Source organism: Phascolarctos cinereus, unplaced genomic scaffold (assembly GCF_003287225.1).
Source record: "Phascolarctos cinereus isolate Bilbo 61053 unplaced genomic scaffold, phaCin_HiC Scaffold_527;HRSCAF=1152, whole genome shotgun sequence".
Taxonomy (NCBI): domain Eukaryota; kingdom Metazoa; phylum Chordata; class Mammalia; order Diprotodontia; family Phascolarctidae; genus Phascolarctos; species Phascolarctos cinereus.
Window position 1 is genome coordinate 1 of NW_027555877.1, and position 26383 is coordinate 26383.

Here is a 26383-nt window from a genome sequence, read left to right on the forward strand (position 1 = left end):
AAGGAATGATCCTCTGAAGGGAAAAAAGTAAGGAAAGGTGTATCAGTGTGGGTACCTGCAGCCTTGAGGCTGCTTGTGGCCCTCTAAATCCTCAAGTGCAGCCCTTTGACTGAATGCAAATCTCACAGAAAAGGATCCTTTTAAGGGGATTAGTTCTGAGAGGCTGGATTCAGTCAAAAGCTGCAGTTGAGGATTTAGAAGGCCACAAAAAACCTCAAGGCTGCAGATTCCCACCCTGGAGAATTGATACTAAGGAAACTACAGTAATATTCTGAAAAAGAAAATAGACACAGAAAGAAAGAAAGAAAGAAAGAAAGAAAAGAAAGAAAGAAAGAAAGAAAGAAAGAAAGAGAAAGAGAAAGAAAGAAAGAAAGAAAAAAGAAGAGAGAGAGAAGAGAGAAAAAGAGAGAAAGAGAGAAAGAAAGAAAGAGAGAGAAAGAGAAAAAAAAGAAAGAAAGAGAGAAAGAGAGAGAGAAAGAGAAGAAAGAGAGAAAGAGAGAAGAAAAAGAAAGAAAGAAAGAGAGAGAAAGAAAGAAAGAAAGAAAGAAAGAAAGAAAGAAAGAAGAAAGAAAGAAAGAAGGAAGAAAAAGAAAGAAGAAAAGAAAAAAAAGAAAAAAAAGGAAAGAAAAAAGAAGGAAAGAAAAAAAAGGAAAGAAAGAAAGAAAGAAAGAAAGAAGAAAGAAAAGAAAGAAAGGAAAAGAAAGAAAGAAAGAAGAGAAAGAGCGTTAAATGGGAAAAAATGCAGAAACTTTCTCTGATAAAGATCTGCTACTTGGAATCTATAGGAACTGATTTAAATATACAAGAACAAGAACCATTTTACAACAAATGGAATAAAACAGGCAGTCCTTCGTAAATGCAAATTGTCAACAATTATAAGAAAAAAAGGGCTCAAAATCATTAAAAATTAGAGAATACAAATGAAACATTTCTGAGGTTCTACCTCATGCCCAGTAGATTGACCAAGATGACTAAAATATAAAATGAAAATTGTTAAAGAGGTTATATAGGACAGACATGAAGGTACCATTGCTTAAGCTGTGAGTTGGTCCAGCCATTCTAAAAAGAAATTTGGGATTATCAAAAAAATCACTAAGTAGCACATACTTATTGACCCATCAATATCAGTTCTAGACATGTATTCCCAAAGAGATCAAAGACAGAAGGAAAGTCTCATATGTACAAAAATAATTATAGCAACGCTTTTCATTGTAACAAAGAAATGGAAACTAGGAAAGGGGGTGGGAAAGAGAGAAATATTCAACAATTAAGGAAGAAATGAGTGAATTGTACTATATGAATTAATGAAATATTCTGTTGTCGTAATAGATGACAAAAGGAACAGATTCAGAGAAACCTAGGAAGATTTTTATGAACTGGTATAGAATGAAGTACATCTTTGTATGTACTTTGTATATGGAAATATTCATATAAAATAGGAGTAGCAGAAGGTTCAGATTAAAATAGACAGGAAGAAATTTTGGAACTCTTGCTAAGGACCCTGGCATTCATAGTTCCAGAGGACTAAAGACCTGTAGAGAGTTGGTCTAGACTAGACTCTCTAGAGTTGGACTGCAGTCTCTGCCACAGGAGAGGAATTTTTAATTACTAGCTTGGAGAGTTTCCTCACCCTGTGCCATAGAAATTCTACCTTTAGTTTCTATCCCTCCCAGGGATATTAAGCAGAAAGGACCTATGCAAAGAAATATGGATGACAGGGGTGGAGGGGAGATTTTTAAGTGGGTCTAGACTCCACCAGGCCATTTAAGTATCTTTAGGCATACAGGACAGCAGTGACCAACCTAATCATTGGTGAATATTTCCCTTGATAAGATTCCAGAGGATTTAGTAAATTACCTTTTTACCTTTCCTCTCTCTTTCTATTTAAAAGTGTTGTAAAAGTTTACTTTTTTTTTAACAGTTATTTACTATTTTCAAGATACTTAAAGATAGCTATCTGTAGATAAGGATATATATGATTGCTATTAATTGCCTGTGTTTAGCTGAATACCACAAGTGCAAATGGAAGTATTTGGGGACAAGCATCAGTGGTTAGTTTAAATATGGAATAATTATATTAGGTTTCCCTGTCAATCAGAGAAGGATACATCCAGTGTTCAGCAAACTCTAATAATCAAAATTGGATGATGATCTAGGGGCTCCAAGCAGTGATGATTTATATTAATAATCAAAATCCTTGAACTCACTAAAATAGCAGAGAAAGGACCCACTTGGACCTGCAGGCCATTGAGCTTAGATTAAAACTATGTGCATATTTCTTATCGTAGCTAAGTCCCTCTAAACATGCTCTGGGCAAAAATCTTCAGCCTCCAACTCAGAGAAAATTAGGGTAGATCAGAGAGTGACTTTTCCTTCTGTCTTTGATCTCTTTGGGAGTACATGTCTAGAACTGATATTGTTGGGTGATAAGTATGTGCTACTTCTTCAGGGAAAGACTGAGTTGATCCAGTGGGAGACATAGGCATGGTCCAGGAAGATCTAGCTCCACTCCTCTGTTTCTCTTGGAGGGGAGGAATAAAAAAGGAATAAATACCCAGACTTATGATGTTTCTGCAAAACAACAACTGCTCTGTGTGTGTGTGTGTGTGTGTGTGTGTGTACGTGTGTACTGATATTTTTCAGGTTCATAATGAGAGAAGACACAAGACCTTCAGGAAAATAGGCACATTGACAGACCATTGGTGGAGCTGTGAATTGGTCTTACCATTCTGGAAATTAATATATTTTTAATTTTTTATTTATTTCATTTTAAATTTGTGGAATAAAACAAGCGTTTCCATAACAGTATAATAAAAAAAAAAAGGTGATTGCACATGAAACTGCAAATCTATTATGTACAACTTGCTATTCCTTTTAAATGTGTAATATAGTAATGTAAATTTCTTTTCTCTCCAGCTCCCCAACCTAGAGATCACTACCATTACACATGAATATGTATATATGTGTAAATTTATTCTATATATACTTCTGTTATTAGTTCTTTCTCTGCATGCTAACAGCATTTATTGCATTATAATTTGAAAGGACACTTTTAATATTTCTGCTTTCACTATAAAATTTTTATGTCCCAATATGTGGTCAATCATTGTAAAGATACCATGAAGTGCTGAAAAAAAGGTTTATCTCTTTCTCTTTTCATTCAAGTCCTTTCAAATATCTATCATATCTGGTTTACCTACATTTTTTCACTTCCTTGACTTTTTCTCATTTATTTGGGTTAGATTATCAGTTCTGAGAGGGAAAAGTTAAAATCTCCCACATTATAATACTACTACCTATTTCCATGTGTAATTTAACTTTTCTAAAAACTTGGATGTTACAGCATTTGATGCATATAGGTTCGGTACTGATATTGCTTTATTATTCATAGTACCTTTTATCAAAATGTAGCTACCCTGTTTATCTTTTAATTGAATCTATTTTAGCAATAACTTTTTTCTGAGATCATGATTGCATCTGCTGAAAATACTAAATTCTACTATAACTCTATTTTCACACTGTGTGTATCTCTCATACTTAAATGTGTTTCATGTAAACAACATATTTGATTTTGCCTTTTAATCTATTCTGCTGTCTGTTTACATTTTATGGTGAATTCATCCCATTCACATGCAAAGTTATAATTACTATTTGGGAATGTCCCTGTTATTTTATCTTCTCCTCTTACCCTTCTATTCTTCATTCTACTCACTCCTCTGAGTCTCTCTCTTATCCTCTCCCCCCATACACTGTTTTCCCCCCAAGACTTTCAAATCTTAATCTCCACACCCTTCTAAAATTTCTTCCCCAACTCTGCTTCTACAAATCCAGAAGACTTTTCCATCCCATAAGATGTAAATAGTTTGCTCTTCAACCAAGATCTGAAGAGAGTAAGTAAGATTCCAACATTACCAGTCCTCCACCTCCATCTGCTTCTTCTTGTATCAGTTCTTTTTTCATGTCCCATTGAGATAACTGTTCCTTTTTATCTTTTCCTGCCCAATTCTTTTGGGAATCATCCCATCACAGACAACTCAGATCCAACATTTATTTCAAACTACCCTAGTATGATGACACTTTTAAGAATACTAATAGCATTTTCATATATAAGATGTAAACAGTTTGACCTCAATAAGTCCCTTATAATTACTTTTAATATTTTTCTTATCTTTCTTCTGGATCTTTTGTATCAAATTTACATTGAGTTCTAGTCTTTTTGTCACAAATACCTGAAAGTCTTTCAGTTAGTCAATATATATTTTTTGGATATATTATCCAAATGCATAGTATAGCATATATAGACACAGTATACTTATACTCAACTTTGCTGGACAAGTAATTCTTGCTCACAACCCCAGCACTTTTGCTCTTTCAAGAAATATATTTCAAAACCTATGGTCTTTTCATGGAAAAGCTGCTACATCTTGTGATATCTTGATTGTATCTCTACAATGTCTAAATTGTTTTTTTTCTTATTGCTTGTAATATGATCTCCTTAATCTGGAATATGAAATTTGACTATGAAATTCTTGTAAGTTTTCCATCCAGGCTCTCTTTTAGGTGGTGAACAGTAGATCATTTTCTATTTCTACTTTTTAATTAGAGTAGGAGTGAAATATGTAGTAGTAAGATAGTAATAGTGGTAGTAGTACTAGTAGTAGAAGTACTAGTAGTAGTAGCTATTGTTGTTGTAATAATAATAATTTCTGGTAAATTTATACAATACTTACAATGTGCCAGACACTGTACTAAATGCTTAACAGTTATCAGCTCCTTTGATCCTGTCACTATAGCCTTGGGAGATAGGTGCTATGATTATCCCCATTTTATACATAAAGGAACTGAAGTAAACAGAGGTGAAATGACTTTCCCAGGATCACATAGCCAATAAATGTCTAAGGCTGGATTTTAACTCAGGTCTTTGTAATTCCAGGTCCAAGACCCTGTCCAAGGTACCACCTCACTGCCATCACATTGTGATCAGTTAAGCTGTCATCGTAGTAAGACACACGTATGTGTTGAAGTATGTGACATGAGACTTTTAAGGGGCAGAAAATGGCTCCTAAGCAATTGGTGGTGGATAATTACACACAAGTATAGGATAGAGGCCCTACTAAAAAGAATCTTAAGATTTGGTGAGGAACACAAGACAGGATCAATAAACATGTCGGAAAGAACACACAACGTAAGATGCATATGTGTAATTCAGGCTTAGATTGAATTATACAGACTATAAGAACTAAAGAGATCACAGGGATATGGCACCTAAATTGTGATTAGAAGGGTGGGTGAGATTTCTGTCAGTGGATGTTGAGGGCCGATCTTAAGAGTCTGATAAGGGTTTAAGATCCAAGGCAGAGTTTGACCTCTGCTCAGGCTTTCATCCCAAAGGGCTCAGGGGATTAAGTGGTACGGCTCCCCAAATTCCTTCCTGATAAAGAGGTCTCTGAGACATCCCTTCTCTCTCTTTGAACCTTAGGTTTACATATTTACTCCTCTATGCAGGTGGCGCCTAGGTGCCTGGGAAAACCTTGGAATCTACAGCCCAATCTAGGAACCCTGATAAGGAGGAAATTCATTATTGTTACATCCTCAGCAGATATTCTGGGGAGTATCTCACGGGGAGGACTCTTTGAAGTTAGGCTAGATTTTCCCTATATATTCTGTGCCCTCAGATGAATAAACAGAGTCAGTAATTCTACTCCACCTGGCCCATGTCATAAGTTATTTCACGCCTCTCCGTTCAGTGTACAATCTGGTTGTGGGCAACAAGAGGAGTTGAAGTGAAGAAAAAAGAAGAAATATTCCTGCAACAGGGAATTTCTAAGGAAGGTTGAGGAAAATTAAATTGTGATTTTGGCAAAAGTCAAAGGGAGTATTAGATTATGCTAGAAGAGTATATTGGACTGAAATCATAGAGGGCTTTCATTGGCAGGCAATGGAATGAATACATCTTGTTCATAGAATGTGAGGAGACTCTAGAGCAGTTGGAACTAGGGCTAGTCCTTCACATGTTTTAGAAAGCGAGAAAGCAGAGCTCATACAAGGGGGGTACTTTGATTAATCCACTGGCAACTGAGGTGTTGTTGATATCTTTTGAGTCAATGGGAGATTTCAAGGTAAAATTTTGTAAGATGGTAGTAAAAAACAGAAATAATTCCATCCAAGCCAGACTCTCACCAGCACATATCCATTTTCCTGAAAGAGACAAATATAAGGATTTGATATTTGTAAACTTCTAAGCCATCTAGGCCACTTCTTTGGACTGTCAGGTAGCCCACTAACACTCAGTGGCATTAGGTGAAGAACTGTGTGCATTCCTTTCCTCTCTGGTCCTTGACTCCTTTGAAGAGCCAAGACAGAGAGGAAAAAGCCCTCCTGTATGCTCTCCCTCAATCAATCTCCCCTGAGCCAGAGCAAGTTCTGGGATTTATATTCAGAGGAAAGGAGTCATTGTCTTAGGGAGAAACAATCCCTCATTTACAGTCTCAAGGAATAACTTTGTGGCTACCCACAGTGACTGCAATGAGGAAAGGTGACAGAAGAATGATCAAAGCTCCTTTTGGGAACCATCTATCACCATTTTGGACAGAAAACACCTCTGGAGTCTACCCCACAGCTTCATGGCCATCCAGCCACTTGTCTTAACTACTCACTTCTAGCTCTAACCCAAGTATTGTAACCAATTGAGCAGGGCATTGGAGACCACAATGTCAAGGATAGTTAGCTGCCTGCCAACATTCTTGTCTGCCACTGCCAGAATGGACCATCACCACCATTACCTAATAACCAGTAGGTTCCCCCAAGACTTGAAGGTGAAAGGACAGACCATCAGTTATAATTCTGTACCAATAGATCCTCATTAAAATATACATAGCTTGGGAAGGGGGTTCCATGCTCATGTGTCCTAGTCAAGAGTCACATTTCTATAAAATCATAAACTCTAAGATTAGACCTTCAGTGACCTTAGCCATAATGGTACCTGAGTAGTAGGCCTTAAGATAACCCAATCCCATTCCTTGGCTTGATAAAATACAAGATTATACCATGCTAACACAAAAGCCTGGAAGATTTATCTGAGAAGTAGCTCCTGGTTGACAGTGCCTTGGAGGATGGTTATTAATGTGGGGGGGGGGTTGCTGTCACTCTGGATGCAGAACAGAGTGGCCACTATCTCAGTTCTGCCTCTTTTTTGGAACAGCTACTCTGAAACTCAACTGATTTGTTGATGAACCTAGGCCTAAGGAGAATTAGAAGAATGATTTACTGTGTCTCCACCCTACTCCCTGGTTATAGAAATTGGAAGGACCATAATGGTCAGCTAGACCAACCCAGTTTTTGGGCATGTAAGGTAACTGAAGCCCAGAGAAATGAAATAATTTGACCAAGGTCACAAAAGTAATAAGGTCCTCTGAGTTATCATTCCATCTTTAATGTACATATTTAGATGAATGTCTTACCTGTTGAAAAAGGCATGAAATAGTCGCTCTTCTTAAAGTTGCCACTTTCATCCAGGAAGTGACCTGGGTCAAACTGGTCTGGATTAGGGAACTCTTCATCATCATACAGAATAGAAGACAGCAATGGCATGATGGTGGTTCCCTGAAAAAAAGAGATACAAATAAATAATTAGAAAATAAGAACCAAAGAATGTTGGAGCTGAAAGAGAATTTAGAACTATCACCTAGTCAAAACCCCTGATTTTTAAGTATGGAAAGAGCCATCTTTTTAAATACCTCTTCTGATAGTAAGTTAGAAAGTCTACAATACTATTACGAGAGATGAAACTGAACTTTGACACTTGAGGAGTAGAATCAATAGTGATGAGTAAAATACAAAAGGAGGCAGATTTCAGATTAAAAAAAGTTAATAAAATAGCTTTCAATCATTAGATCTATCAAAAGAGGAAAGAGCTGCTTGGGTGGACAATAAGCACACCAATCATGGATAAGACCAAGCAGATTCCAGATGATCTGAAGAGACAGAAATTAATTGTGACCTATGTCAGGATGTTGAAGAATAACATAATGTCACACAGACAAATAAGGCAAGAGCTGATAAACAAGTTGGGAGCTCTTCTTGAAGATGAAGAAACAAGATGTTCTGAGGAAGAAGCACTTGTTTGTAGTCTAAAGAATGGTAAAGGAAGTTCACAGGTGTTATCTGGCAAGACATCCAGGAAGAAGAAAAGAAGAACAGTTGGTGACTCCCTGTAGAAGGATACTGAACCAATTGTTTGCTGACAATAACTAGAATGGATAGTTCTGGGGCAGCGAGGTAGCACAGTGGAAAGAGCACAAGCCCTGGAGTCAGGAGGACCTGAGTTCAAATACAGACTCAGACACATAACACTTACTAGCTGTGTGACCCTGGGCAAGTCACTTAACCTCATTGCTTCACACACACTCACACACACACACACACACACACACACACACACACATGCACAAAAATAGACAGTGTTGCCATATTCCAGGAGCATATGTCCAAGAGATAGTGGAGAACCTTACAAAACAAAGGATACAACTACTACCCACATCTGGTGATTCACATGAGCAAAAATTATGATACTACCATAAATCTGGGAAGCATTTCCAAAGGTTTTGACATTAAGGGAAAAAAACCCTAAAGACTTTAGGAGCACAGGTGGTGTATTCATTATGGTTGTAATTGGAAACAAAAGATTCAGAAAGTTAATGCAGATTTCAGAAGTGGACATCTTGTAAGAAGGTGTTTAAAAATGGGATTTGGATTTCTGGACCACATCTTAGTAAAAATATAGACATGATGAACTCCTGACCAGGAGTGGAATGATGCATCTAGCAAAGGCTGGAACGGTGATGATTTTGATTTATTACAAATATAGTCAAAAGGCTTTTTTAATGCTTAAAGTGCTGTTAAAAAAAGGTGGATTGGGGATTTTAAGACAAGGAAGCAAATTTGACCTCAAAGGCATAAATAGGGCTTGGTATGATGAGATGCTTAAGAATACTGAAGTCCTGGAAAGACTATAACTTATTTAAAAGAAAGCAGATAGGAAAAAGAGAGTGGGGTAGTATATATTAAGAAGAAACACTCGTGTGAGTTTATTTAGGGAGCAGAGGAAAGAAGAATGATGAGAAGCATCTAGGTAAAGAGAAATGGAGACAACATCAAACTGGCATTGTCATTACAATATGCTACAGAATATTTGGATAGAAAAAAGTTTACAAGGAATACAGAAAACAAATTATAAGCTCTGGAGGTTAGACATGATATAGCAGTGATAGAAGACTTCAATTATCCTTTCGGATCCTAGAGTTTCACTTCCATCAAAAACAGAGCAGTTTGTAATTCCATGATTTTCTTAATGATAATTTCATCCTGCAATTATAGTGGAACCAGTTCTCACCATCTGAGAGGAACTTGGATAACAAAGATGTGAATAGAGATCTGCAGATCCCCTGTGGCACAACATTCTTCCTCTGGAGGGATCATGCTGTGTTTCAGGATACGCAATCACACTTTACACACTTTCGGTGCACACTTATGGATGGTAATAAGGGGAATTTTTGGGAAAGTGACCGTCCATCTTAGAGTTTATACAGGATCAACTAAGTGGCCCAATGGGGAGAGTACAATACTTGGAGTCAGAAGGAACTGATCAGGCCTCAAACACTCACTAGCTATGTGACCCTGGCCAAATCACTTACCCTGTCCTAGACTCAGTTTCCTTATTTGTAAAATGAGAATGATAACAGCACCTACATTTCAGCATTGTTATCAGGATGAAAAGGGATAATATTTGTAAATTGTTTCACAAGCCTTAATGGTAGCTATTATTATTATCACAAGAAAGAGAAGAGTTAAGTTTCTCAACACACAAAGAAAAAGAATTCTGGTGATGGAAGAAAAAGGAACATTCTCTAAAGATACCAATGTGGATAAGGTAGCCAGGTAGTGCAGCGAGGAGCCTGTTAGACCTGAAGTCAGGAAAGCCTTCATACAAATCCTGATTCATACATTTATTTATTGCGTGACCCTAGGTGAATCAGGGGGTCTCTTTAAGACTTAGTTTCCTCACTTGTAAAATGGGGATAACAATAGCAACTATTCCCACAGAGTTGTTTTAAAGAATAAATGAGATCATCTATGTAAAGCAAATCTCAAAGTACTTTATAAACAATAGTTATTATTATTATAGGGAATTCACCAATTAACTTAGATTTTTTGAGGGTAAGGAAGAATAAAAGAAGCATGTCACAGTTCCATAGTGACAGAAGTGATAAGGACTAAAATGCACAGAGGCTGATGCTGCAAACAGAGCACTACAAGAAGAGATTTTTTGGGGGGTGGAGCCAAGATGGCAGAGTGAAAGCAGTGACTTGCTTAAGCTCTTCCCCAAACCCCTCCAAATACTCATAAGAAATGGCTCTAAACAAATTCTGAAGAAGCAGAACCCACGAAAAGACAGAGTGAACAAATTTCTAGCCCAAGACAACCTGGAAGATTGATCAGAAAGGTGTATCACGCCAGGCTGGGATGCAGCTCAGCTTGGGTGCTCAGGCTGCAGGGAACCTGGAGCAGGCCTCAGAGGAGTGAATCACAGGCAGCTGTAGAGGTTTCCAGACTCCTCAATCAACTAATGCCAAAGACAACTTAGAAGGTCAGCGGGAAAAGTCTGTTTCTCTTGATGCTGAGAAAGGAAGGCGGGTTCTCAGCTCCATTCCCCAAGAGCCTGGCCCTGGGGGGCCATGCAGCTGGTTCCCGAGCTTCTGGCTCACAGACTGAGGGGAATCCAGTGGCTGATCAGAGAAGGATCGCAGGGATCTCTTTGCCAGTGTTAAGGCAGGAATCTCTTGCTTTGCCTGTGTTTGGATCTGGGTCACAGTTCTAGGAGGCGGTGCTGGGGTGGGAGGAATGCTGACATGGTGGAGTTTGTACTGGCTGTGGAAAGGATTGCCTCTTCACTGTCACATGACAGAAAGGAATACTTGTGGTCACAGGCTAGGAAAGGAGTAAACACCTCAGCCATTATCATACCACCTTGGAAGAACTGAAAATTTGCAGGTCCCTAAAAGATCTATGAAAACAGCTGTACAAACACCTGAAGCTTGGGACAGTACATTCTCCACATTGAAGCAGACTCTTAGCTTAACAAAGAGTTTCAAACTCAAGTAATTGGCCAGGATCATGAGCAAGCAGTGAAAAAAGAGTCACACTATATTACCTTACTTTGGTGAAAAAGAAGACCAAAATATACAACCAGAAGAAGACAACAATGTCAAAGCTCCCACATCCAAAGCTTCCAGGAAAAATATGATGCAGTCTCAGGCCTTGGAAGAGCTCAAATGGGATTTTGAGAAGCAAGTAAGGGACGTAGAGGAAAAACTGGGAAGAGAAATGAGAGTGATTGAAGAAAATCATGAAAAACAAGTCAGCAGCGTGCTAAAGGAGACCCAAAAAAATACTGAAGAAATTAACACCTTAAAAAATAGCCTAACCTAAATGGCAAAAGAGGTACAAAAGCCAATGAGGAGAAAAACACCCTAAAAAGAAAAGTTGGCCAAATGGAAACAGAAATCCAAATGCTCAATGAAGAAAATATTTCCTTAAAAATTAGGATAGAGGAATTAGAAGCTAGTGACTTTATAAGAAATGAAGACACTGTCAAACAAATGCAAAAGAATGAAAAATTAGAAAACAATGTGAAATATCACATTGGAAAACCAATGGGCCTGGAAAATAGATCCAGGAGAGAGAATTTGAAAAGTATTAGACTATCTGAAGCTTTGATCAAAAAAAGAGCCTAGACATCATCTTTCAAGAAATTATCAAGGAAAACTGCCCTGATATATTACAACCTAGAGGGCAAAATAAAAATTGAAAGAATCTACCGATTCTCTTCCTGAAAGAGATCCTCAAAGGAAAACTCCTAGGAATATTATAGCCAAATGCCAGAGTTCCCAGGTCAAGGAGAAAATATTACAAGCTGCCAGAAGGAAACAATTCAAATACTGTGGAAACACAATCAGGATAACACAAGATTTAGCAGCTTCTACATTAAAGGACCCCAGGGCATGGAATGTAATATTCCGGAGGGCAAAGGACATAGAATTACAACCAAGAATCACCTACCCTGCAAAACTGAGTATAATCCTTCAGGGGAAAAAATGGTCTTTCGGTGAAATAGAGGACTTTCAAGCATTCTTGTTGAAAAGACCAGAGCTGAATAGAAAATTTGACTTTCAAATACAAGACTCAAGTGGAAGATAAAGAGGTAAACAGGAAAGAGAAATCATAAGAGACTTATGAAGATTGACCTGTTTGCATTCCTGCATGGAAAGATGATATTTATAACTCAGAGACCTTTGTCAGTATTAGGGTAGTTGAAGGAAAAATAAATTATATTATAGATAGATAGATAGATAGGTAGACAGACAGACAGAGAGATAATCAGAAGAAGGCACAGGGTGAGTTGAAGATTAAGGGTCATATCTGGAGAATAAAATTAAGGGATGAGGGAGATTATACTTGGAGAAGAAGAAAGGGTGAGGTAGAATGGGGGAATTATCTCACAAAAAAAACCAGAAGAGTCTCTTACAGTGGAGGGGAAATGGGGAAGAGAGGGAATGAGTGAATCTTATTCTCACAGGATTTGGCTTAAGGAGGGAATTACATACACATTCAATTGGGTATGGAAATTTGTCTTACCCTGCAAGAAAAAAGGGGAGAAGGGGACAAGAGAGTAAGGGGATGATAGAGAGGAGGGCAGATTGGAAAAGGGTAATGAGAAGAAAATACTTCTAAGGAGGAACAGGATAAGAAAGAAAGAATAGAATAAATGGGAGGGCAGAATAGGATTAAGGGAAATAGAGTTAGTTTTTCACAACACGTCTACTATGGAAGTGTTTTGCGTAACTGCACATGTACAACCTTTATTTAGTTGCTTGCCTTCTCAGTGAGGGTGGGTGGGGATGGAGGAAGAGAGAAAATTTGAAACTTAAAATTTTAAAAACATATGTTTAAAAAAATGTTTTCAGAAACTACCAGGAAGTAAGAAATATAGGAAATGGGGTACAGATGTCTATCCTGTTCTACAAGAAAATAGAAGGGGAAGGGTATAAGAGAGTGGGAAGAGAAAGAAAAGAGGACAGAGTAGGGGAAGGGATATTCAGAATGCATACCATCTTGGGGTGGGGGGAAGGTTGAGACGGGGTGAAAATTTGGAACTCAAAAACTTGTGGAAATGAATATTGAAAACTACAAATAAATAAATTTATATTTAAAAAAAGGAAGAGATTTTTTAAAACTATGTTGTGAAAAAGAGGAGGATTAAAGAAAGGACAAACCCACAACCCAGAGGCTTAAAGGACAAGGATAACAAGTGACAAGAAAAGATGCATAACTTCTCAATTTTTCTTTTGCTTCTTTTTTTTTCTGACCAAGGGAATGATCTTTGAACTGAAAAGAATGGAATAAATAAATAGATAGAGCTAACAAGGATAGAATACCCCAGGGAAGTAAGGAGAAAATTAGGGACATCTAGACACCTTACCAAGAGAAATAAAGTGAAAAAAGCACACTTCAATCTGCACTCAGAGTCTAGAAGATATTTCTAAAGAGATCATTAATCTAGCAAAGGAAGTAATGAGGCAATGATTTGAGAAAAGGAGGTAGTGATCACAAGGATCTGCAGTGGAATCATCATTATTTCATTTTTTGAGAATATTAATAAACTGGTAGATCAGGAGAATGACATACATAGACTTTTCTTAGATTTTAGCAAAGCATTTGATAAAGATTTTCGTGCTCTTCCTCTGAAAGTGATGGAAATATACAGGTTAGACTATCACACCACTAGGTGGATTGAAAACTGATGACTGACCATATACTAAGGGCAATTATTGAAGGTTCAAAGACAGCTTGGAAGTAGTACTGTGGTCTCCTCAGCTCACAAATGAGGATTGTATTCCTTCTGTGAATCATATCTTAGGAGGACGCTGAAGAGCTGGAGGTACTCAAGGGAGGGCAACCAGGATGGTAAGAATAACAAGTCCATGCCACGTGAGGATGGGTTGAAGGAAACAGGGATATTTAGACAAGAGAACAGGAGACATAACAGAACAGGAGACATAGTAGCTGATTCCAAGTGTTTCATGGAGTTTTACTAGAAAGAGAGAGGAACTTTGTTCTGTTTTTTCTGGGAGTCAAAACCAAGAGCAATAGATTAAAGTTACAAAATTGTCAACTTAGGCTTAATACAAGATAAAACAAATTCTCTGTCCAAGATTAGAATAGAATTTCTCAGCAACAAAGTGGTTCCACCTCGAAAATCTTTAAGCAAAGATTAGATGACCACGAGGTGAGCATACAGTAGATGGAATCCTTTTTCACATTGGGAATGGACACTATGACCACTGAAATACTTTCAAATTCTGAAATTCTGGGACTACTTCTCAGGGATGTGGGTGGGCCTGAGGTTCCTTCTAACTCCAAGATTCTAGATTTGAATGAGACAGTATAAAATCTTGTGTTATTGAGAAACTCTTCTGACCCTGGGGATAAGATATTGTCTAAATTGAACATCTTCTGACACCACATGGGGCAGGCTGGTGGGAATGAGGTCAATGTATCGCTGTGTCTCATGTATCACAGCATTGCTGTAAGGCATGTTGTTTCTGTCCTCATGCAGGGACTTCGATTTCAGCCAATCACAGAATCAATTTCTTCATGAAGTTTTCCTGTCACAATACAAATGAAAATTTATCTTAAAAGTAGAGATAAAAGCTGCCTTTGCTCATATTTTCTCTGATTTTTCACTGAGTTACATTGATAAATAATACACTTGACTGATATTTCAATAGATAGAGAGAGATGAAAATTCCATTTTAGACACTTTTTAAAAAAATATAAATTTATTTATTTTTAGTTTTCAATATTCACTTCAACAAGTTTATGAGTTTCAAATTTTGCCTCATCTCACCCTCCCCCCACCCCAAGATGGCATGTATTCTGAATACCCTTCCTCTAGTGCGTTCCTTTCTTCTATTCTTAACCCCTTCTCTTATCCACTTCCCCTTCTATTTTCCTGTAGGGCAGGATAGACTTCTATACCTCATGTCCTGTATTTCTTATTTCCCAGTAGCATGTGAAAACATTTTTTTAACATGCTTTTAATACTTTAGGTTTCAAACTTTCCTCTTCCTCCCTCCCCACCCACCCTCATTGAAAAGGTAAACAACTCAATATAGGTTATATATGAGCAGTTATGCAAAACACTTCCATAGCAGACATGTTGTGTAAAACTAACTCTATTTCCTTTAATCCTATCCTGTCCTCCCATTTATTCTATTCTTTCTTTTGACCCTGTCCTCCTCAGAAGTATTTCCTTCTGATTACCCCTTTCCCAATCTGCCCTCCTCTCTATCATCCCCTGCTCTCTTGTCCCTTCTCCCCTTTTTACTGCAGGGTAAGTCAGATTTCCACACCCAATTGAATGTTATTCCCTCCTTAAGCCTAAGCCTATGAGAATGATTCACTCATTCCCTCTCACCTTCCCCTGTTACCCTCCACTGTAAGAGACTTTTCTGTTTTTTTTTAGATAATTTACCCCATTCTACCTCTCCCTTTCTTCTTCTGAGTATCATCCTCTCTCATCCCTTAATTTTATTCTCCAGATATGACCCTTTAATCTTCAACTCACCCTGTGCCCTCTATCTATCTATCTATATATACATACACATATATTTTTTTCCTTCAACTACCCTAATACTGATAAAGGTCTCATGAGTTTAAATATCATCTTTCCATGCAGGAATGCAAACAGTTCAATCTTAATAACTCTCTTATGATTTCTCTTTCCTGTTTACCTCTTCATGTTCCAGTAGAGTTCGTATTTGAAAGTCAAATTTTCTATTCAGCTCTGGTCTTTTCAGCAGGAATGCTTCAAAGTCCTCTATTTCACTGAATGACCATTTTTCCCCTGAAGGATTATACTCTGTTTTGCTGGGTAGGTGATTCTTGGCTGTAATCCTATCACCTTTACCCTCCAGAATATTATATTCTATGCCCTGTGGTCCTTTAATGTAGAAGCTGCTAAGTCTTGTGTTATCCTGACTGTGTTTCCACAGTACTTGAATTGTTTCATTCTGGCAGCTTGTAATATTTTCTCCTCGACCTGGGAACTCTGAATTTGGCTATAATATATCTAAGAGTTTTCCTTTGGGGATCTCTTTCAGGAGAAGAATCGGTGGATTCTTTCAATTTCTATTTTGCCCTGTGGTTCTAATATATCATGGCAGTTTACCTCAATAATTTCTTGAAAGATGATGTCTAGGCTGTTTTTTTGATCATGGCTTCAGATAGTCCAATAAGTTTTAAATTCTCTCTCCTGAATCTATTTACCATGTCAGTTGTTTTTCCAATAAGATATTTCACATTGTTTTCTAATTTTTCATTCTTTTGCATTTGTTTTACAGTGTCTTGATTTCTCATAAAGTCACTAGCTTCCAATTGCTCTATCCTAATTTTTAAGGAAGTATTTTCTTCATTGAGCAGTTGGACTTCCTTTTCCATTTGGCCAATTTTTCTTTTTAGGGTTTTTCTCCTCATTGGCTTTTTGTACCTCTTTTGCCATTTGGATTAGGCTATTTTTTAAGGTGTTATTTTCTTCAGTATTTTTTTGGGCCTCCTTTAGCAAATTGTTGACTTGTTTTTCATGATTTTCTTCAATCACTCTCATTTCTCTTCCCAGTTTTTCCTCTACGTCCCTCACTAGCTTCTCAAAATCCCATTTGAGCTCTTCCAAGGCCTGAGACTGTTCATATTTTTCCTGGAGGCTTTGGATGTGGGAGCTTTGACATTGTTGTCTTCTTCTGGTTGTATATTTTGATCTTCTTTTTCACCAAAGTAAGATAATACAGTCTGACTCTTTTTGCTCTGTGTGCTTATGATCCTGGCCAATTATTTGAGTTTAAACTCTTTGTTAAGGTAAGAGTCTGCCTGCAATGTGGAGAATCTACTGTCCCAAGCTTCAGGTGTTTGTACTGCTGTTTTCAGAGATACTTCTAGGGACCTGCAAATTTTCAGTTCTTCCAAGGCGGTATGATAAGGGTGCGGTGTTTACTGCTTTCCTAGCCTGTGACCAAAAGTATTCCTTTCTATCCTGTAACTGTGAGGAGGGCTCCTGTTCCCAGCCACAAGTTCCTCTATGCCAGCGTTCCTCTTCACCCCAGCACTGTCACCTAGAACGTGATCCAGATCCATACATGGGTAAAGCAAGAGATTTCTGCCTCAGCATTGGCAAAGAGATCCCTGCAATGCCTCTCTGATCAGCCACTAGATTCCCCCTCAGTCTGTCATCTAGAAGCTCAGGAAGCTGATGCCCTCCCCCATGGCCATGCTCTTGGGAATGGAGCTGAAACCCTGCTTTCCTCTCTGAGCACCACAGAAACAGACTTTTCCCACTGACGTTCTAAGTTGTCCCTGGCAACTGAGGATTGAGCAGTCTGGAAACCACCACAGCTGCCCACAATTCAGTCCTCTGAGACCTGCTCCTGGTTTTCTGTGGCCTGCGCCCCAGGCCACACTGCACTGCACTCCCATCCTGGGGTGATACACCTTTCTGATCAATCATGTAGGTTGTCTTGGGCTGGAAATTTGTTTCACTCCATCTTTTTGTGTGTTCTGGTGCCTCAGAATTTGTTTAGAGACATTTTTTATGAGTATTTGGAGGGTTTGGGGGAGAGCTTAAGCAAGTCACTGCTTTCACTCTGCCATCTTGGCTCCACCCCTCCAGTTTAGTCTCTTAAACTAGCTGAGCATCACTTAAGGCACCTATGTCCCATGCCCATAAGAAAAGGTCAGGTGTCCTTAAATAAATGAAGCCAAGTACACTTGATGTAGGAAATGAGGAGGGTTCTCATCTGGACCTGTTCTACAACTTAATATGACCAACCATATGCCCAAGGTATTTCCCTCTGCAGCTGTAGAGTGACAGGAATCCAGAGGCACCAGCTCCTTCTGTGGTCAAGTAGCATCAAGAAGCTATCAGGAACCAGTGCCTTCAATCATTCAGTTCTTCCCACTTCTAGCACTGGGCTCCAGTCTCTATTCACTTCACTATCTGTGTGGCTACCTCTAATAATAACTCACAATTATATACCACTTCACTAAGCAAGGTGGAAGTAGTGGTGGAGAAGGAGGAATAAGTAAACTTGAACATGTAATGACTTAAATACATTAAAATGGCAATAAAAAAGTTTCCAAGGAAAGTCTCAAAAGGACCAGGAACCCCTCTCATGTGGATTAAATTGTATGTGTTATTATCCTTTATCCCACCTTCTATCTCAGGGTATTTGAGGAGAAGCAGGAGTCCATATCTCAGGGTGGTGCTGGTTGTCTCTGTTCCTGCAGCAATAGTCACTTATAGTGTGGACCAAGTTTTCAATGGTAAATTCAGATTGTGGTTGTTGCTTTTCCTAAGAATGATTTGGTATGATTAATGGAAAAGTAAGAGAGGCAGCAGGGCAAATGGAAAGCATAAGGATTTGGAAGCAGAGGACCTTGGTTTAAATCTAAGTTCTGATATTTTTTTTTAATGTTGGGGGGAGGCAAACTGGGTTCAATGACTTGGCCATGGTCACACAACTAGTTAAGTGTCTGCGGCCAGATTTGAACTCAGATGCTCTTAACTTCAGGGCCAGTGCTCTATCCACTGTGCCACCTAGTTGCCCCCAACACACCACCAGCTCTATCATTGACCTTAGACAAGTCATTTAACCATTTTATGTTTCAGTTTCCTCATCTGTAAATGAGGGAGCTGGATTCAATTACCTCCAAGATCCATTTCAGTTCTAAATCTATGACCCTGTAAATAAATTAAATTGAGCAACACAATCCAAAGCAGAACAAGTAGCTAGCAATTATGAAAGCATTTTGGCCCTTGCATCTCACATATGAGAGAGAGACAGAGAGAAGAAAGATACGTGGAGGATGGGGGATATATACAGACAGACAGACAGACAGAAAGAGACTAGACCTGCAATATCATGGCACAGGTTACTTCCAGGTAAAAAAAAAATCTGTCTGCCAATGCAAGTCTGCACTTTCTCTGAAAAACTTAAAGTTTCTAGAGAGTTGCCAGCCCTAGGGCACTATAGTGTCAAGTGATTTGCCCAGGATCACATAGACTTTTTGTGTCAGAGGGTCTTAAACTCAGTTTTGCCTGGCTCTGAGGGCAGCTCTTTATGTGCTACAACAGGAGGGTCAAACTCAGCTCTCAGGCCTCAAGCCACCAACAAAACGTGTGTGGCTGAAACCACATTAAAATGTAATTGGGAAATGTTTAGTAAAATAAATACAGATATAATACTACATAGAGAATGTTAATTTCTGCATTTTCTAGTTAATATGAGGCCTACCAGGATCCATTTCTATTCATGTTTGACACATACTGTATGATACTAACTTGCAAGATATCTGTGCTTACATATTATATATCATTCATATCTGTGGGTATACACAAGCAGCTAGGTGGTGCACTGGGTTGAGTTTAAATCTGGCTAACTGCCTGTGTGATCCTGGACAAATCACTTAACCTTGGTTACCTCAGTTTCCTCATCTATAAAATGAGCTAGAAATGGAAAACCACTCCAGTATCTTTGCCAAGAACACCCAAATGGAGTCATGAAGTGCTGGACTGAACTGAAATGACTAAGCAACAAATGCACAATGACTGCATGTAAGCTCTTGTTTTTCTTGTGGATTAAATTCTGTTATTCTACGTTTACTGAGATGAACAGGATTTATTAGTTTAGCAAATAAGGAGGAAAAAAATTATCAACTTCCATATATATAACAATTAATGCAAAAAGGATCCATGTATTTTCCCATTTTATCCTCATCAAAATACTGTGATACAGTTAGTGCATTATTATTGTCATTTTACTAATGAGGAAATTGAGGTGGTAAATGCTTTGCCCTTGACAATGAGATGTTGATATGAGGAAAACTCACAACTGAGACCAGAAATTGAATATATAACAAATAACCAATGGACTAAAGATAAGAAAAGTAAAAACACAGGAAAAAGCAGGCAGGTGCTAGGGCATAATTCAAGTTGAAGTCAACTAAGGTCTATGCTCACTGTGAGTGTGGTGGTGGGGAAAGGATATGGAATTCTGAAGATTCTCACACATGAAACACAAGAGACTACTGTACATATTAGTTCTAAAAATCTCTTGCTCTGGTCTACATATTTGCCCTCTCCCACATTCCTCATCTACCAGTGGAGTAGGAATCTGTGGGAGAATATACCCTTATGTGCATAGGTTGATGAAGGAAGGATTTTCCTGGTCAGTTATGTTGACACATTGCTAAATTAAATGTTTCTGAATTAATGTGTTTTTTGGTTCATGTGGTAAGAAAACCATAAGTCATGACCTCAGAGCACATTTATTGCTTAAGTAGGTCATTGATCCATTTCAGCATTCCATCAGCATATCTTTTACCTTCTCCATGTTTCTCTGGTACTTTCTGGGTTTCATTTACTCCATATGAATTACATTAGCATATTGTTTTATTCTAGTTTTGCTTCTAATTCGGTGGATTTTTTTTTCTTTATGCAACTTTTCAATGATTTTTCTTTCTTTTTGTTTTGCTCTTTGTTGTTTATGGAATGGTGGAAAGTGAGAGCCTCTTACTCCACTATCTTGACTGTAAAACCCACCAACCTCCCCCTAGTACTTACCACAGCAGCCCCTCCATTCCAATTAGGCTGCTCAGATTAAAGTTCCCTATTCCACTGTCTTTGTAGAGTCTTGAAATGTCCTGCCCAGTCCTCACTGTTAAGCTCTGGGACCTCCTTCAAACCCAGACTAAAACCTAACTCTTCCAGAAGGAAGTCTTATGTTAACCCAGTCCAAATATTATCTTTCTTGCTAATTTCAAATTCCTTCATCACTTAAATCCTCAATTTTAATCTATTTTGGCTTTCCTTACACATTCCTGATAATTATTCTTGTCCTTACATGGGCTTTCTCCTGTCTGTTGGGTTAGAAATTCATCAGGGCTAGGACCCTGTCTTCTCATTCTTCTCATATAGTGTTCTGGCCATATTATGATTAAAATATGATTATTTACTGCTCTATGTTTGTGAATGTGAATGTCAGCCTCTAAGACACAAGCCATTTCACCTACAAAAGTGAGATTCAGACCTGCTGCTGACACTCTACCTGCTCCATTTTCATCAGGAAACAATCAATAAAGTCCCGAGGATTGCTGGGATCCAGTGTTCTTTGGTGTTCCTTCACTTCTTCCAAAATAAATTCAAGTATTGATTGCATATTTTTAATTGCTTTGTGATGAGATCCAGGGAGATAATGCACTAGAGATGGAAAAGAATTGTAGACCTAAAAAAAGAATTTGTATCATACTTTATTAGAAAAAGAAAATAATTTTCTACTTAGCACTTGGATCATGTTGAGAATACGGCTGAGTAAGGGTGGGACAAGTGCCCTTTGGAAAATAGTGACTTTTCTCATCATTCCTAGAAATGCCCTAAAAATTAGCATCTGTTCCTTGGTTGCCTGAAACTCTTTGGCTTTCACTCTCAATTCTTACTTCCAACGGAAAAGTTCTCATCCTTTCTCATTTTAAGGTCTTCTAAGAGCTCAGCCTCCACCTTCCATTGGGACAGCTAACTCATCTTCTAACCTGATCCAAATTGGGTGCACAAGGGAAAAGTCAGCTTGTCTCTAGTAACATGAATTTAACATTCAGTCCTGTGACCAGTGGGTGAACTACTCCAGGGAGGGGCCTTATAATGTCTGTCAAATCAGACCACATAGGGTGACCTTTTCTGTCTTTAGTCCTTGTCAATAAAGAAGAAAATGGGAACCCATTTCCAACATGGCACTATTGTACCTCCCAATGGAATGAATGATGAATTCTAGCCTAGCTGCTTGTAGTAGTTTCTTTGAAGTAATTTAAAAAAATATTCTGAGCTCAAAGAGAGACACTGGTCTCACCTTCATCCATGGGGAACTTATGATCTTGACATTTTCATTCAAAAGCTTCATTAAATATAGAAATTTCTGGTCTTTATATTCAAAACATTTCTGGAAAATGATAGAGCAGATTACATTGCAAGGAGCAACTCAAGGATGAATGTGGGGTCACATGGTAATCCTAAAGGAGAAAGAGAGAAAGAAAGACTTTAATACTGCCATTGTGATAGAAAGGAAGATTTGCCTGCCTTTAGGTAGGACCTGACTGTCCCTTCTAGTTTACATTCTAGCTTGGACAGCAAGGTTGAAAATAAACCACCCTTTATGAAGCATCTGATTTCATCCACATGAGAATCCTAAGTGCAAATAGGATAATTTCCATTTTATAGGTGAGGTTGCTGAGGCTCAAGAAAATCAGTGATTTATGTGCCACAGCTAGGAAGGATGAAGATGTGGAATGCAACCCAAATTCTCTCCTGTCCCCAAGTAACTGTTCTTCTTACCATGCACCATCCCTTCCCATTTCTAAATCCATATTCATCACCTCACTATAACCAACTTTTACTTTCAGACTTATTCATGTCTATTTTTAAATTATATTTCATTTCATTTCAATCACTTTCCCAGAATGAGGGTTGCAGGCACTGGTCTGGAAGCCTTGCTATTCCAAATGCTCTTAGGTTCAGGGTTCTGGGTTGTCAAAGGATTGATAATGTCAAGGTGGTGATTCTAGGTTTCCTTGACTGGCCTCTTGTCTCTCCCTTAGGGTGCCTCACTGTTTTAGCAAGGCTGGCCCATCTGCCTTATGAATAGCAATTGGCTGGCAGCTGGTGGCAATGGACAGTCCCTTTTCCACAGGAGTTGCTTCCTCAGATGAGAGCTATCAGGGCTGACCAGGACCAGTGGTCTAGCTTGCTGCCACCCCTGTGGCCCTCATGCACATGTACCTATTGGTGGCAGTTATCAGTTGTTGCTAGTGGTAAAGAACAGATGGGCCCCTTCTCCACAAGGTAGCTCCTGTGACGCTCGTTTTGCTGTTTCCCAGCTCTTGGGTTTTCCTGAGCTGCCTCCATCAGGTCAGAGGGGAGATTGTGGTTGAGGTGGTGGCTATGCTAAAGACGCCCAAGGCCAGAGTCTTGGAGATATTCACACTCAGGGGACTGAAGGTGGATGGTGATCCAGCAAAAGAATATTGAGAAGCAAAAATCAGGCCCAAAGAAGAACAGTGGAGAACAGCATGATAGAGGTAAGGGAGAAGAGAGTATCAATCAGCCAATCTGCCAGCAGTCACTTAGCTCTTACTAGGCTCTGTGCTAAGCACCAGGGGTAAGCAGATAATAGTAAAACTTCCCTGCTCTCAGAGGGCTTACATTATAATGAGGGAGGCAATATCTACACAAAAGAGTGGCAAAAGTCCCAGATTACACAGTAGTGGGGAATTGCTGTTCTCAGTGTATTCCTATATTATTGCTGGTGAAATTTTCAGGAGTAGGAGAGCAATAAGCTAATTTAGAGCAACGACTGACAGATCTTTCTACTGCCCATTCCTACCACCCACACACACACACACACACACACACACACACACACACACACACACACACAGAGTACACAGATTTTTGCCTTTTATGGTTTAAAAAGTAGTTATTCCATAGAATTTATGGCATCAGCATCCTCTAGTGTCTAGTGGCCCCCTAAGTTTGAGATTTCATCGAAGGATGACAACCCTTCTGTGGATAGTTTAGACGTGGGGGGAGGGGTGAAAGGGGGAAGCATGAAGGGAAAGAAGTTTCGAAGAAATGCTGCTTAGTCAGCTCATTGAATTTCTGGCAATGTTCTCAGCCCTGCTTGCACTCCTTCGCTTAGTCAGAAAAATTCTGGACTACCCAGAATGATCCTAAAGCAATGCCTTCAGCCCCTGGAGACCCTTTTCAACACCTAGATAGGCTTGGTGAACTGTATGACTACTCTGTTCCACTGATCTAACTTTCTATTTCTTAGTCACTACCAGATAATTTTGATAATTACTATTTTAGAATAGATTTTAAGATTTAGTACTGCTAAACAACCCTTTTTTTAATTAGTTCTTTGATATTCTTGACTTTTTGCTCTTCCAAATGGATTCTGCTATTTTTTCTAATTCAGTAATTTTTTTTTTTGGTAAATTAATTGGGATGGCATTGAATACACAAATTACTTTAGGTAAATTTGTCATTTTATTATATTTGTCCTGCCCACTCACAAACAGTATTTCTCCAATTATTTAAAACTCATTTTACTTTTGTTTATATAGTTTCTGGGTTTCTTTTGGCAGGTGTACTCCCAGGTATTTTGTACTGTCTAGAATTATTTTATTTTTTTTTGTAGGCAATTGGGGTTAAGTGACTTGCCCAGGGTCACACAGCTAGTAAATATTAAGTGTTTGGTCTGAGGCTGTATTTGAACTCACGTACTCCTGACTTCAGGGCTGGTGCTCTGTACACTGCACCACCTACCTGCCCCAGAAGTATTTTAAATGAGGTATCTCTTACTATCTCTTCAACAGGGTTTTGTATGTGACATATAGGAATGTTAATGATTTATGTGGATTTACTTTATATCCTGCTACTTTGATAAAATTGTTGGGGTTTGTTTTGTTTTGCTTTTGCTAAAATAGTTAATTGTTTAACTAATTTTTTATTTGAGTCTTTGGGATTTTTCAAGTTTATCATCATATCATATAAAAAGAGATAGTTTTGTTACCTTGTTCCCTATTCTGATTCCTTCTATTTCTTTTTCTTAAATTCCACTTGGTCATTATATATATTCATTAGGGAAATAGTTCATACTTTGTTTTTCTTTTTCCTCTTCCTGGTTGAAGTATCAGTATCATTTGTTTCAAAAAGAAGAGTTTGGTAGGATGCCTTCTTTGCCTATAATTTCAAATAATTTACTCAGTATTGGAATTAGTTGATCTTTAAATATTAATAAAATTCACTTGTAAATCCATTTCGTATTGGTACTTTTTTTCTTAGGAAGCTCTTTTGTGGGCTGTTCAATTTTTTTTTTTTGTAAAATGGGTCCATTTAGATATTCTATTTCCTCTTCTGATTCTATAGGCAATTTATGTTTTTGTAAATATTCTTCCATTTCACTTAACTTGTTAAATTTATCGGCATAAAATTGGATGAAATAATTCCTCATAATTGCTTTAGTTTCATCTTCATTTATTGGTATATATACCTTTTTCATTTTTAATAATAGTGATTTCATTTTTTTTAAACAAATTAACCAATGTTTATCTATTTTTTGATTTTTTCATAAAACCAACTTCTAGTTTCATTTATTAATTCAATTTTTACATTCAATTTTATTAATCTCACCTTTAATTTTTAAGATTTCCAATTTAGTGTTTAACTGTGTATTTTTTCTTTGTTCATTTTTCTAGGTTTTTTAAAAAATTGCATTGGTCTGTTATTTCTCTACTTTATTGATGTAAGCATTTAGAGATATAAATTTTCCTCTTATTATTCTTTTTATTATGTCCCATAGATTTTGATATATTGTCTCATTGTTGTTATTATCTTTAATGAAATTATTGATTATTTCTATGACTTGTGCTTTAAACCATTCATTCTTTAACATTAGGTTTTGAATCTCCAATTGATTGTTAATCTATGTTTTCATGGTCTTTCATTAAATATGATTATATCACATTATGATCTGAAAAGATACTTTTAATGTTTCTTCTTTTACTATAAGATTTTTATGTCCTAATATATAGAAAATCGTTGTAAGGATACCGTGAAGTGCTGAGAAAAAGATTTATTTCTTTCTCTTTCCATTCTAGTCTCTCCAGAGATCTGTCTATTTTTTGGTTAGATTTCTAGTTCTGAGAGGGAAAAGCTGTCTCCCACTATTATAATACTACTACCTATCTCCATCTGTAATTCATTTAACTTTTCTTTTAAAAATTTAAATATTATAGAATTTGATGCATATACGTGCAGTATTGTTTTTGCTTTATTGTCTATAGTACCTCTTATCAAAATCATTTATCTTGTTTGTCTCTTTTAATTAAATCTATTTTAGCCATTACTGTCAGATTTCATAAATGCTGACTCTGCATTTTTTGTATCAGCTGAAGTATGTAAATTCTACTCCATCTCTCCATCTTAACTCTGTGTGTATCTCTCATTCTTAAAAGTGTTTCATATAAAAAACTTATTATTGGATTCAGATATTTAATCCTTTCTGTTATCTGTTTCTATTTTATAGGTGAATTCATCCCATTCACACTCACAGTTATATTACTATTTGTGTATATCCCTGTTACCTTATCTTCTCCCTTAACCTCCTATTCTTTATTCTACTCACTCCTAAGAGTCCCTCTCTTGTCCTTCTCCCAACCATCC

General features: G+C 37.7%; 1 pseudogene; it reads right to left on the reverse strand.

Annotated features, from left to right (window-relative positions):
• Positions 1–5186: 5186 nt before the first annotated feature.
• On the reverse strand, positions 5187–22170 carry LOC110204514 (cytochrome P450 2C42-like; annotated as a pseudogene).
• Positions 22171–26383: the final 4213 nt, after the last annotated feature.